Source organism: Chelonia mydas, chromosome 4, assembly GCF_015237465.2.
Source record: "Chelonia mydas isolate rCheMyd1 chromosome 4, rCheMyd1.pri.v2, whole genome shotgun sequence".
Classification (NCBI taxonomy): domain Eukaryota; kingdom Metazoa; phylum Chordata; order Testudines; family Cheloniidae; genus Chelonia; species Chelonia mydas.
Genome location: NC_057852.1, coordinates 62489411 through 62504534, shown reverse-complemented (window position 1 = coordinate 62504534; position 15124 = coordinate 62489411).

Sequence of the window (15124 nt, the reverse complement as noted above, 5' to 3'; positions counted from 1 at the left end):
TGGGTCAGAGTATAAACGAGTAACTGATCAGTTTTCATTATGCAGTAAAATCTTAGTGATTTTGTTCATCACTTAGAGAATTTATCCTCTAAGTTATAAAATGGTGCCATGTAATGTGCACAAAACTAAAGCATCTCTAATACAGTACAGCCCGGTTAAACCCTCCTTAATGCTGTTATAGGTCCTGTGTATGTTTCAGACTCTCTCTCTCTCTCTCTCGCTTATATGAAAAGTGGTTTAGCTAAATCTTTTTGCTGTCCCAGAAATGTTTTTGGGATAATAGAGTCTACTATTTTTAGATGCCAGTTTTGCAAGGTATTTGAGCATGTGCTTAACTTCAAGTATGAGAGTAGTCCTATTGATTATGCGTCCATTAAAGTGGGGCCTTACTGGTTTTAACTTTCTTATGTATTAACTACCTCCCGCATCACGTGTAATATAGTAACATGTGAATGTAATATTTTATATATTCTCTATTGGCTGTTGTAGTTGTACGGTTGGATTTCTCTACCCAGAACGCCTAACACGGAGATGGGGTCTAAACCTAAAGAATAAAGCATAGATAGCATCACACATCGAGGCCTATTGTTTGAACACATACAAGCTTCTGTAAAATGTACCACCTCATGGTAAGGTATAGTAGTTATGCCCTAACTTTCAATAATATGTTATATAAATACTGGATATTTTGAAGCAGTTGAGTCATTTGTGTAATCTAGTTCAAAAACAGGAGCACTGGGCCTAAGTTTCCTTTCATTTATATCCATTGTCACCCCATGTAACTCCATTGACTTCAGCAGCGTTCCCTCTGATTTATGCTGATATAAGGGGATAATCAGGATTAATGTTCTTTTTTTTTTTTTTAAAGAAAGTTCTGAGCTGGCTAGTGTATCTATCACTGCCTTCTACCTTGTGCAATCAGTACTGTTCAACCATTTGTCATAGATGCTACATTGATACTAGCTAATTGAGATTCTATTTTAACTTGAGTTGTAGGGGACTGCATTTTTGAAGCAGGAGAATCTGAATTCTGTCTTTGCTGCTGTGAAGTGCTCAGAGTGCATGTTGTATACAGCACTGTGACAATATGAATTTCTAGATAGCTAGGGATTTAATGAAATTCACTAACAAAAAATAGGTTTGAGTAGAAATGGAAAAAGAGGTCAGTGTCGTCATCAAGAAGAATTTTAAATGTCATGCAATGCAGTTTCAACTTTATACTGAATTCCCAGTATCTTTTATAATGATAAATATGTTATAATGGAGGGTTAAACTAAGGGGAGTGCTGTTTGGTTATTGTTGGAGTCAAACATATGACTGATGTGGCAATGCAGAGATGCTGGTGAAATCCTGGCCCCATTGAAGTTAATGGGAATGTTACCATTTACTTCAGTGGGAGGCTGGGTTTTTTCACCCAATCTTGTCTCTTCTCTTTCTTCCCATCATAACAGGTGGACTCTATGAAACAGTAACAATCCAGGATTCACTTGGTGGTGGGGATGTCTGAGAAAGGAGTGCAAATTGTCACTTCACAAAATGGTGTCTTTTTAGTTTGGTAAATAATGTGCTTTTGCTTTTTTTCTCCAGGCTATTGCAAAAAGAAACATGTATGTCTTCCCTGTAGAAATTTCATGAACATAAACACAAATACTAACCCCTTATCTTCCAGTGGAAGTTTGACAAACTGAAAGTGAACAGAGAAATGGTTGCATCAGGCAACTCTATGTAGAAATGAAGACCTATGCATTTTGCAACACATGACATGATCTTCTCCATTGCCAGGTCCCTCCTTGCTCACCTCCATGACGGAGAGGATATCACCTCTGTCCATACTACTCTGGTCATAGGTTATGCTAATAATCTGTGGGGGCGGGGGAAAAGGGGAAGGAAGATGGTAATTTATTGACAGGCAGATTATGGGAAAGGGTGTTCAGGCTACAGAAGTAACAGACTTAATAAAGGAATTAATGGAAAATAGTTTAAAACAATTATGGGATTCTGTATCTTTTTGGAGGTGAGAAAGCAGGGATCTAGCATTCTTTTTATAATGAATCTTTTGCATGAGGACCCTATGGTTGACTGCTGCAATCCTACAAATTAAGGTTGGACAAAGTGTACTATATCCAGTTTCTGAAAGGATTATAATGAGATTGTGTTTCTAAGCAGAGGTAGGTGAAAATTTTTGATGAAACTTTTTTCCACCAAAAAATGCAGATATGGCAATACTGGAACATTTTCCAAAATCATGTTAGTTTCACTTACTTGTTTTGGTCAATCCATTTTCTCCGCCACCCAAAATTTAAAACAAAACAAAACATTTTGTTCAAAAATTGCAAAAATAATGTTTGGACTATTTGGTTTGAAATTACTTTTTTTTCCTTCAAAACTTCCTTTTCATTTTATTTTTTAAAAGCAAACATTTAAAAGCCATCCAAATCAAAATGAAGTGTTTTGTTTTTTGTTAAAACAAAGCATTTCATTTGACCCCAAACAATTTTTATTTTTTTTTAATTTTGCTTTGAATTGCCAGTGAATGAAAAATATCTGTAATTCACATAGTTCTAATCCTAAATTATTTTAAAATACTTTTCAAAAATTTCTTCATTTTTTAAAATTTGTTTCTTTTCTTTGACTTACTCACATTAATGAATTCATCCTTACAATACCACTGTGAGATGAGAAACTATTGTTATCCCCATGTTACTTATGGAGAACAGAGGCACAGAAAGATTAAGGTCACATTTTTTTGAAAGCTTCCACTAATTTTGGGTGTCCCAATTTCTGATAGTTTTTTTCAGAGATGTTGAACACCTGCAATTCCCATTTACTCTAAATGGGGTTGAAGATGCTCAGTACTTCTGAAATGAATGGGACTTGTGCTCTCTAAGCCCCTTTTATCACCAGTGTGTGGGATTTTCAGAAGGTACCTTTTTTCAGATCACGTTGATGCAGTACAGTAATTGGATACACATTGGCAGAAAACTCCACCTCTGACATTGAAAAGGCTTCCCTGTTAAATATTTTTAGATAATCATATATGCTTCCAGAGAAAATGATCAAAATAATTGATTATTACCTGAAATTTTACCAGTTACCTATGGTAACTGTGGTACCTACATGAATAATTATATGTATAAGTTGGTTGTCAAACGCCTTCTGACCAAATGGAGGTCTCTTTCTTTAGCAGTATGTTTATGGTTAGAATGGAAAGGGGAATTTGGTGTATTGTTAATGGCTTCCTCCCTTTTGTTCCCTGTGTTTGCAGCTTGGTTTCAAGCTATTCTTTTATAGTACTCTAATTTTTTAAAGTCAAAATTTAGGAGAATGGGACTTTGCCTTCTTCAGAAATCGCTGATTGAGCAAATCATTTAGGCATGTGATTTAGGGGAATGTCTACACTGTAGTCATGGGGTGTGTCTGAAGCTCATTTAGATATATCCAAGCAAGTTTTAATCTAGCTAATTCAGGTCTTAGATCAATGAAACCATGGCAGTGTGAGCTTCAGCATTGGCTAGCTGCATGAGTAATTACCCAGGATTCTGGGCAAACTTGTACAGTCCATGCTGAAGTGCATGCTTCAGCCTCACTGCTTTTGTATCCAAGCTATCTAGATGCTAGCTATCTAGATGCTATGCTAGCTAGGGTATGTCTACACAAGTGGAAACCATACCTTGTGATTGAAGTGTTGACATACCCTAAGTCGAGTCCTAGTCAACAAAACACTTCACCATGGGCTTAAATGCCATGGAAGTCAATCGAACTCTGTTTAAGTGTTCTCTGATTAGGAATGGACTTAAGCACCTCCTCAATTGTTTTGCTGAGAGCACCTCAATGTTGAAAAACCTCATTTTGTTAATATTTTTGTCTGCATTGTCATCCATATTCTGGTTACTTTCCTGGATATAGCATATCTTACCTGAGGGTTGCAGTTTCAGTCTGCTTCCCAGTTTCCTTGGTCTATTCTTGAAGCTGATGCCAACCTCTGGCTTTTTATTTCCACCTAATTATTTTCAGTTACACATCTGCATGTCATCACAACCATTCAGCACCAGGACAGGAGACCTATGTATGTCTACCTGGAATAGTTACTTCTCATAACTAATTTGCTATCCTGATTGGGGATGGGGAGTAAATTCTCATGAGTTTTGTGGTTTTATAGCTTCCTGATAACCTGGGGGAAGTTTCAGTAGGAGCTGTTCCAGAGGCTTATACATTTGGCAATGCATATCTGGATTCCCATTTAAGATATATATATTTTTTCTCCTCTTGCCCAGATTTTGGGCCTTGCAGCAACATCTGCTTAATGCAAATAGCTCCTATCCGATGTGGGTGGATATTTTCACAGCTTGCTGCCTTGGGCACTCACCACATACTGTATAAAATAAATGCTCATTGCAAACATGTTCTATGCACAAGGTATCAAAAGACCAACATTTTTGATTACTGTCCCCTTGCTGCCAACAATATGCAATACAGGTGCATTGTGAAGATTACATGATTTAGGTGAGGCATACCCTAAAATAATCAATGTAGTGGAGCTTTGCGTTATCTGGCTTTACAACTCACACACTCCGTTTCTAATATGTCCTAGGGAAACTTACGACCAGATGTAGTTAGCCCTTTAATGCTGATGTGAAGTCAGACCCTCTCATACCTACACTGCAGGTATAATTTGGCCCAGAAGACATTTTAAACAGCTTGGTGGAACACCTCAGTGCACAAAGCTGATGCAGGGACTCTTAACTCACACATACCTCCACTACCAGCTCAACAGGCAAAAGGGAACATGGCTGGACAAAAAGAGGAAGCTGAAAGGCCCTTGGCCTATGCTAATCTTCTGCTGTGGTTACATCTTCTTGAGGCATTTGCAGCTGGAATAAGTTAGAAACTGCTGTAACTGTACCTAAGAGTACTGGCGATGCACAGGGAATGGAAAGACAAGATAAGCCACTATTGCCTTCATACATTCCTTACCTGCTCTCTGTGTAAGTCAGCTATATCCCGGTATCTGGCGTCTGATCTTTTGTCCAAACATTATATTCCTATATAGTATATTCTGAGGCCTCAGAGGCTATGTCTATGCTACAATTAAAGACCCATGACTGGCCTGGGTCAGATGACTTGGGCTTATGGGGCTCAGACTGCAGGGCTGTAAAATTGTGGTGTAGATGTTCCAGCTTGGGCTGGAGACTGGGCTCTGAGACCCTCTCCTCTCACATGGTCTCAAAGCTTGGCCCAAGCCCAAACATCTATACACAATTTTACAGCCCTGAAGCCCAAGCCCAAGTCAACTGATATGGGCGAGCCATGGGTGGTTGGGTATGTTTACACAATAATTTGAGAGTCTCTTGGATATTACCGGGCGGGGGAAGAACGGGGTGAAGAGGAGGTGGTGTTTATAACCAGTGGGGTATACTCCTATTACACAGTATTGAAGTTACAAGGATATAGTATGGTATTTTTCCTTGATACACAAATCTGTTTCCTGTGTAATGATGGTGCTTGCTTTTTTTAATGTGTGTGTTCTCTAATCTGTCTAGATATTGATTCACCACTGTGGTATCTGAATGTCTCCTCTGCTACTGTGTATCTGATGTGGTGCTGGTACATGCATGTTCTACATGTAAGCCTAAAGAGACAGAGCCTGGACAGGGCAACATTCAGGCTTTATCCTTCCTTTATTCATTGCTGTCTCTCATCAAACCTTTCCTGAAAGTACTTTCTGAGCACTTAGACATAATCACACAAGTGCTAGTGGCCCGTACTGGGAAGCTCTGTAATGTAACAACACCCTTGGTTGTGTTGCTGTTAATGAGGTACTATATTGTGCTTTGAGTCTCCACTGAGAAGACTAATTTTTGGCCCCCAACTGTCTATTTTGAAATGGCATCTTAGTGATCAACGAAAGAAAATCATATAGTATCTTGTTGCTCGGGAGATGATGGAAAGGGATACAAATAGCATACTTAAGGGAAAACAGTGTGAGACTATATAAATCCTCAACCTCATAGATCTGATACTGAGAAATTACCAGCATTAAGATTTGAATTGGAATGAAGTTGTGGTCCTCTTGTCCCTTACGAAATAGTAGGTATAATTTTTCTGCTACCATGTTGGTACGAGTGTGTCTATTCTGATGACTAAATTAAGCTTCTAAGCATGCCCACTGTGTTTCCAAAAGCATGTCCAAGATCAGAAGGAAGTGGATGCTTCTGCAGTTAAACTGACTGCAGTGGAGTTGGATTAGGCCTTTAATAAGAGGACCATATCTCTTCTCTCCTAACAAACCCAGCTCCTGAGTGTTTACTTAACACTGTCAGAAATTATATAACAGCAAAGACGGAATGCTTATTTTCTCCAAGTCTGCTGGATTTGTAAGGGAAAAAAAAGTATCCATGTAAGCAACACCAATATATTCTCACAGAAGCATGTACTGTATCTGAGTACTTTGCATCCTAGAAGCAGTGTGTGCGTTTACATTAAGGAGTATTATATAGTGAAGTACAAACTGAGAACTTGCTTTGATTTTTTTTTCTAAAATAAACAAACAACAATCCCCCATCTTCATAATTTGAATTCCTACAGATCTCTTTTCAGTTGTGTATTTCCACTTTAATGTTATGTATTTGCAATTACAAATGACACTTTCAAAAAATTAAAAATAGGGTCCTTTAGCACTTTGCTAGCACTCCAATTTACACTCTTAGTATATTATTACTCAGTGAAATCAGATCATTGGATTACAATTTTCTCCTGACTTGTTTGGTCTCTTGGTAAACTACATAACTTCATGGTAACCAGCAATATGTTAAGCCATTTAGAAGGTTCCTCACCCTGAAGAATAATGGAAGAAGATTGCTGCATTTCTGAGTTCTTTGCGGATGGATGAAATCAATTATTTCAGCACTATTAAGAAAGGGCTTGTGTCTCAGATAACAATTACAAAGCAGATGCTCCTAAACACCCAGACCAACCATCTGGATCATGTTGACTTCTTTACCATGGTGAAAAGGGTGAATGAAATACAATTCCTGCTTGCTGATGTCATGAGGATTCCTTCAGTCTAACCCCAGCTGGAGCTCCCAATCCTAAAGCATTTATAATTTTTAAAAAAGTTACAGATGTTATGTGTAAAAAATGGCTTTAGTTTGCATTAAAGCTACTGCAGTCTGAAAAAAGATCAATTGATGTACCTACTATATCTGCAATGTTCTTTGTCAATCACTGGTTTTGAACAAAACAATTAAAATATTGATGTCTTTGGATAGGAATATATGACATTTGTTACTTCTAGCACTAGTAAATTTCTCTTTAATTAATGTTTATATATACATAAACTTGCTTAACCAGTATCATTTTTTTTTTTACACATTTATTCTCATGGTGTATTGAAGTATTTTCTTGCCTTTTTGCTTTATGGTTTTGCCACCGGAGTTTTCTCATTTCAGGTATCAATGCAAAATGCTCTCTCTAAAGTAGTATTCTCAATAGGGTATAACTTTGGTGACAAACTGTAGCAGGCATTTCTATATGACACAGACAAAACTGTGCTACAATTTTAGGTTCTTTGCTAGGTTTTAAAAACAAGGAAGTGCATTCCAACAAATCCAGTCTGACTCTTTCATGTGGTAGATTATCGCACGTTTACTGCTTCGAAATCTGGTAATCAGATAAAGTTCTGCATAAAGCAACTGCAGCTTTTTGCTCTCATGTTTACAGTCTGGGCCAATTTGAGATAATTGATCAAGATGAAGGTACATTTCAAAGAAGAATTCCCTCAATGAATGCTGAGCACTACTGATTGATCAAAAGCATTGATCTTTTACAGTGAATAGAAGCAGATGAGCAGTTACTGTCTTGGGTGCGCATGTTGTGACCCAGTGGCACTCAGTTGTCTTTAAAATGTGCAAGGTTATTGGAAAAGTGAAGAAGCAAAATCCAGTTTTGCTGTTCCTGTCAAATGTCTATAAGTTTAATCTTCTGAATCCAAATTTTTAATGAACTACACCACTTTCGTGTCTAGACAGCTAGGCTCTAATGCTGGTTTAGGTTTCAATAGAGTAAATCCAGCCCATTTGCCTGCGATTGTGGAGGGCCCTTTGACAGCAGAACTGATTCGGTTTTGCTGAGCAAGACGTCTGGAGGGCATGGCCTCCACGGAGACTGTCTTTGTGCAAGCTCCCTATGTTACAATGTGTAGGAGACACTGGAACAGAGGCAGGGTGGGTATGCAACTTGAAGATTTACCACAGCACAGAACCCTCCTCCCCTTCCTGCAGGAGGCCATACTAAAGCACATAACAACTTGTGCAGCCACTCCAAAGCTTGGGAGAAGGATTCCCCTCCCTGTCCCTACTTAGCACAGTTCTCTTGGCTGAACTCTGTGCTCTAGATTTGAGCACAGGTGAAAATGGGTGAATAAAACAGCAGTAGGTCACAGCGCACTACAGAACTTTTAGTGTCTGGTAGCAGGGCCCACATGATAACTCTAGTGTACAGCAGGCTAGTGTTCTGTAGATTTACACCCCAGGTTGCCACACACTAACTCTCTGTACAGACAAGCCCATGGTCTCTTTGTGATCACATCACAAAATCAGGGCTGGTTCAGAGTGGATTGACTCTTGCTCCCAAAGTGGCAGGCACAAGCCAAAGTGCCGTAAATTGCTTGATTTTGAGTTATTCCTGCTCTCCGGAGAGGAGAATCGAACCTATTGTTCATAACCAAATTCTGAAATGTAAAAAAGAGGCTAGTATATATGCTACTGCCTTTTAATTAATGCAATCAAAACTACTCATTGTGTGACATAGACCCTTACTCCTACCAGCTAACGTTGATTCTCGGGTAACAAATGTTGAATGGATTACTGATTATGGAGTGGGAGGACCTGAATTCACTATCCTGGCTGCTGCCATGAAATTCTGAGTGACCACGAAGTGCAGCATAACTCTGCATAGCCCTGCAATTGTTACAAAATACAGGAAGAAGGAACTGTTTCTTTTCAGCATAAGATGTATTGCGTAGGAAAATTACAGGCATAGGATTTATTGCTTTTGCCCTCCTAATTAATCCAAAAAAATAGTATCCAACTTCTATCTAGCAATTTTACCATATAGTACCGACACCTTTAATGGATAATATACAATTAACTCTACTTTGCTTTTTAAACCCTTCCCATAGTTCGTTTCTTATGGATGCTCCTCTGCTCTATTGAATTTTTTACCTCCATGCTAAGAACAGTCTGAGTACTGTCCCTTGGACTGTATTGATGTGACAAACCGCAGCACTGTGCAAGGTGATAGCAGATATCAGTGGTCCAGAAATAGTCTAGAAATCCTCCAAAATGACAATGAACCATTAAAGAGAAGATGCTGGGTAAAGGATAAGCAGTGTCAGCATTTACTGGCAAGAAGAGTGATTTGAAATAGAGAATACTCGAAGCAATCTTCTCCCAATGTACTTTCTATCTGGGTTATAGATGCAGTGGGCCCAAGATAATGGTTTAAAAATGATGAATATGTTGAAATGCCTGGAAAGAGGTATTTGATCACTGAACAGCAAAGGTGCTTACAAGTTTACAAGTAGTGACACACCCTTGGGACTGTAGCGATTTGTGTGTATTTTAAAGCCTCTATTAATCAAGCAGGACAGAGAAGGCTTTATGCTATATATCAGTGTTTTCCAAACTTGGGACGCCCCTTGTTCATGGAAAGCCCCTGGCGGGCTGGGCCGGTTTGTTACCCGACCTGCCAGGGGCTTTCCCTGAACAAGAGGCGTCCCAAGTTTGGGAAATACTGTCCTAGACAATGTTGGGTGTAGTCAAATATTTTTGGGATGTGTGTAAATGGGCACTTAATGCTGAGTAGTGTTTAAATTTTAAGCTTTTATTTCATGTGCAGAAAGAGGTTTTTTTGCTGTATTTTATTGCATTGTACTTCTGTATACTATCTTACACTGTGCATTGAATTTTATACTTGGATTAAGACTAATCAGAAAACTTATCTTCTATTTTACCCTTCTTGAGGTATTCTATCTCTCAAATGCCAATAGCTTTGCTTCACCCCTTTGACTAAATTGCCACAGCTAATGAAATGATCTTTGATACATTGTTACCATTATCTGCCTACTTTGTTTGCAGAAATGTTTTGTTTTATACAACAGAATATATATGTGTATCTACTATCTCATTGCATGCTGTAGTTAATTTGTACAAGTAATTTGCATATATTGTATAAATAAATAATAGAAGCATCAGAGAAATCAAAAACTTTCTCTATGAGCAGATTATTCTATACTTATCTATTAGGAAGTGTCTTGCCTTTGTTTTGAAACATCTGGGATGTTATCCAACACCCATCTGAAGTCAGTGGGAGCCTTTTCACTTGTCATGGAATCAGGACCTTGGTGAACAAAATATTGGACTAGAAGGACAACTGGTCTTATCTCTTTCTGCTGTTCCTGTGTTCCAATGTTAACAGAATATTTGGCAGTAGAAATTATAGGTCTGCTCCTATTTTCATAGAAGCTAAAGGCAAAATTCTCCTTAACTAGAAAAGGCACAAACAGCACTGTTTCACTACACTCTTTACACTGGTTAGGGAGTTTTTAATTAATATATTTCACATTTTGCTTCAGTGATTCTGCAGTGTAACTATGTTTCTTGCTAAGAAAAAAAGAATGCATTTACATATTTGCTTTTAAATAATGCACATTGGACTTGGGCTTTATTGACATTGCATTACAATATAAACCCCACACACCTTGACTAGTTGCATAGAGGCAAAAGCTACAGTGCCTTGTCTCCACCAATAGCACCAACTGGCTATTTAGTAGGGTGAATTCTCTTTCCCCATGCCTTGCTCAAAGTTTCATGGGCTATGGAGCAGTAGGGCCGTACTAACTAATATGGTTACTGCTGGAGCAGTCCAGAGCATTGCTCCAGCTGAGTGGTTGCAACACCATTGAGATTTAAATCAAGCATACTTATGTCCAGAGGGCAGGGTGACTGGGCTAACATCAGTGAGTGGTGTTGCAACCTGGCCCATTGGGAGTCTGTTTCTGTACGGTGGAGCACCAGGGAGTCTCTGAGAACTTGACTCCTGGAAGCACTGGCTCATGCACTGTGTGGATTAATGAGAGGGGAAATTCCCCTGCTTTGGGAGACCAGGGGAATCAAGGACTGGACTCTTGTACACCCCCACAAAGAAATATCTGTGAGTTTGGGCTTAGTTTTTGATAGGTGGTACAGCACTGAAATTGGGGACCATCTTAAAATACAATAGTATAATAAAGAATTATTATAGTTCTTACAAAGTATCCGCCCCAAGGTTGGTAAGATCGTCTTTGTGGCTCTCTGGTCTGGATTCAAATGTATAGTTAAGCTGGTTCTTGGGAACCTAACAGTGACTCTCCTCAGCCTCCTGAGTTTCTGGTCTGTCCTGAGATAACTGTCCAATGTCCTACAAATCCTAAAGTCTTCATCTGAGTAGGAATGTGGAGGGTAAAAGGGGCCTCCTTATTGTGTCTCGGCTCCACTCCAAAGTCCAAACTCTGCCAACAGTAAAAACAAATTCTTTGTCTCGGAGTTCTGGCTTATAATTGGTTCTGGTAGTGTTTCTAGCCAGTTCTATCTCTGCCCCATATCCTAGGCAGTCTGGGAAAAAGAGTCTTAAGCCTCTACTACCATTGCTATTAAAGTCTGGGGTACGTCCCCTGGAGAGTCAGTGTGATATTTCAGAAGCACCATCTCCAAAGGAGTTGCACATATTATCCTAAATGATGATCATCCTCAATAATTGGAGCAGTGCACTGTTTAGCACAGTCACAGGGGGGGGAGCGGAATAGCTCAGTGGTTTGAGCATTGGCTTGCTAAATCTAGCGTTGTGAGTTCAATTCTTGAAGGGGCCATTTAGGGATCTGGGGCAAAAACTGGGGATTGGTCCTGCTTTGAGCAGGGGGTTGGACTAGATGATCTCCTGAGGTCCCTTCCAACCCTGATAGTCTATGATTCTATAAGCAGATGGCAAGACAAGCATAGGCAAATTATTCTTTGCTGCTGGGATTAGTGGGCCTTTACATGGAATTCTGTTTTACATTTTATGCCTCCATAAATGAGCAACTTACTCTATTGTTACATCAGAAAAAAACAGCTCCCCAGTTATTTGACCACTATTAAAATATGATGTCCTTTTTGATGTTTGTAGTCAAGCAGCACAAACGGTAAGCAAAATTGTGTGAGTAAACTACTCAACAAAGTTTTAGTAAATGAATGCTATATCCAGCCAGCAAAGTGGTCATCTTTCAGGGGGAAAGACTGATTTTAAGGTACTATGTGGAGCAAAGCTGTGGGAGTAAATAAATTATTGTTTGACCTTTGAACTATCATTGTAATTACACAAATGAAACCGAGAAGAACAATATTTTGCTTCAAACATTAATACATTTCCTTCCAAACTCTCCATACTGTCAGCCAGATTCTGATCTCAGCTACACTGCTATACATCTGAAGTAACTCAGCTGAACTGAAAAGCTATTCCAGGTTTACAATGGTTTAATTGAGAGACTGGAATCTATTCTTCTACTACAGAGCACAAGCCTGTTGTAGTTCTGCAAATGGTTCTGTGCGGTGGGATTTTTGACAAGGTGGTTGTTTTGATGAGATTTAGAGAGTCAGTTCTGGTTGGATTTGTAACAGCTTTTGTCCCTGTCATCTTTTATTTAGTCAATAGAGAGATGGGAATAATAGTAACTGGAGCAAAGCAGAAAATGAGCTACTTTTTGTATTCACAAGTATAACATTTGGGTTTTTTAGGTTATTTGGCAGCAGCTAGGCCATTGCCATGACATACTGGTTCTATATGGTTATTCAGTGGAGATGTCCAGAGATAAATTGTGTTTAATGAGGAGCCTGCAATTTTACTGAAAAGCAAGCAAGAAGTCTTGAAAATCTTTCATAGGCTAAGGCCACCAATGCTCTACATTTCAGAGGTTGACTATTCTTGGAGTGTAATATATTTAGTTTTTCCTCCTTAGAGGTGGGAAACTCAAGGAGTATCTTTTTAAAAAGAGGGATTTGCTTGCCAGGAGTATAATTCAAAGCTCCCACAACTCTAATGTAGAACAACATTTGGATTTTAGATGTGTAAAGTAAAAGTGAAAAGCTATGATGAAATGGGAGAATGACTTTGAAAGATGCACATTTGATTTACAAGTTGTTTCAGGGATTTTTTTGAGCAATCTGTTGTCAGTGTTTCATTATAGAGAATTGCAATCAAGCTCCCCAGGAGAGAAGGAATATCAACAGATGGTGATTATCCTAATTGCACAGAATTCATATTCTTGGAAGTGGAATAACCTTATCCTGCAAGATAGATTTACATGCTCAGTCAAGTTACAAAATGCTTCTGTTTTTCTCATGTTAAAGATTTCAGCCAAAATTGTGAGACATACAAATATAACACTGAAACTTTACTTGAATACCGTGGGTTTTTTAAAATAAAATATAATGTGTCTTGACTGTGTAGGAAACATATACACAAACATTTTGACTCATGTGTGAAAAACGCCACAAAGTACATATTTTTCAGATATATAAATTTTAACAAATGTGTTTTTTTTAAATAGATCATCTTTTAAATTTTAATGAGTAGGTCTCGTGATGACCGACCTTGTTAGTAACTGGCATTTCATACATTGTTTTCTGGACGGATATCTACATATGAGCCAGTTTCTGTAAATAAAGACATTCTTTTAACAAAAACTTCAAAAGAACTTGTATCATGTGAATTCAATGAGCACGTACAACAGCCAGATTGAAATTAAGAACAGAGCCTTTGGGAGACCAATGGAGAGAGGAGGATGAACTGTTTAAAGAAATGCTGAAGGGAGGAAAGGGTAATGGCTAAGGAAAGGGGCACAGGGAGAGGGAATGGATGAGAAAGTCAAGTCCGAACTACCTTCTCCCTAGAGAAATTAAGGAGATCCTGGGAAGAAGAGGAGGAGGAGAAAGGGTTTAAGGCAGAGACAAGTATTGTGAGTTTATAGAGAGGATAGAAGAAAAGACAGATGACCTTTTTAGTAGAGGAAGTTCATGTGGTCCTTGGATGTCTATAAAAGACAAGATCAAAGGAATGCATTGAAATAAGTGCAGAGGAAGTGGCTTGGGATTGGTGGTATAGAGTGAGGGATGAAAACAGAAGGCAAAGTATATTGAAAGGGAAGTAGACATTGGAGCAGTGGGTATCCGTGAAGACAGTAGGGGAAGGAAGGGGACTGAAATCTTACAAACCTGGAGGACAGGACTAGTATTCAAAATGATCTTGACAAACAAGATGGTCTGAAATAATAGGATGGAATTCAATAATAACAACTGCACAAATACAAAATGGGAATGCCTAAGAAGGAGTTTTGCAGAAAAGGTGATCATAGTGGATCACAAACCAAATATGAGTCAACAATGTAATACTGTTGCCAAAAAAAGTGAACACCATTCTCTGGATGTATTAGCAGGAGTGGGAGTGTTGTAATCAAGAGATTAGAAGTAATTCTTCCACTCTACTCAGCACTGATAATGCCTCAGCACAGGAGTACTGTGTCGAGTTCTTTGGAAAAGATGTGGACAAACTGGAGAAAGTCCAGAGGAGAGCAACAAAATTGATTAAAAGTCTAGAAAACATGACCTACAAGGAAAGATTGAAAAAAAAAATTGGGTTTGTTTAGTCTGGAGAAGAGAAGACTGAGGGGGGATATAATAACAGTCTTCAAGTACGTTAGTTGTTATAAAGAGGAGGATGATAAATTGTTCTGCTTAACCACAGAGGACAGGGCAAGAAATAATGATCCTAAATTGCAGAAGGGAAGATTTAGGTTAGACATTAAGAAAACCTTCCTAACTGTAAGGGTAGTTAAGCAGTGGAACAAATTACTAGAGAAGCTGTCTAATTTGTTTTTTAAAATCTCCAATGACAGAGATACCACAAACACCTGTCAGGGATGGTCTAGACAATACTCAGTCTTGCCTCAATGCCGGGCACTGGACTAGATGACCTGTTGAGGTTCCTCCCAGTCCTATATTTCTATGATTCTATGAAAAAGTCAGGGATGCTGGTGGGAAGAAGGTCATGGGAA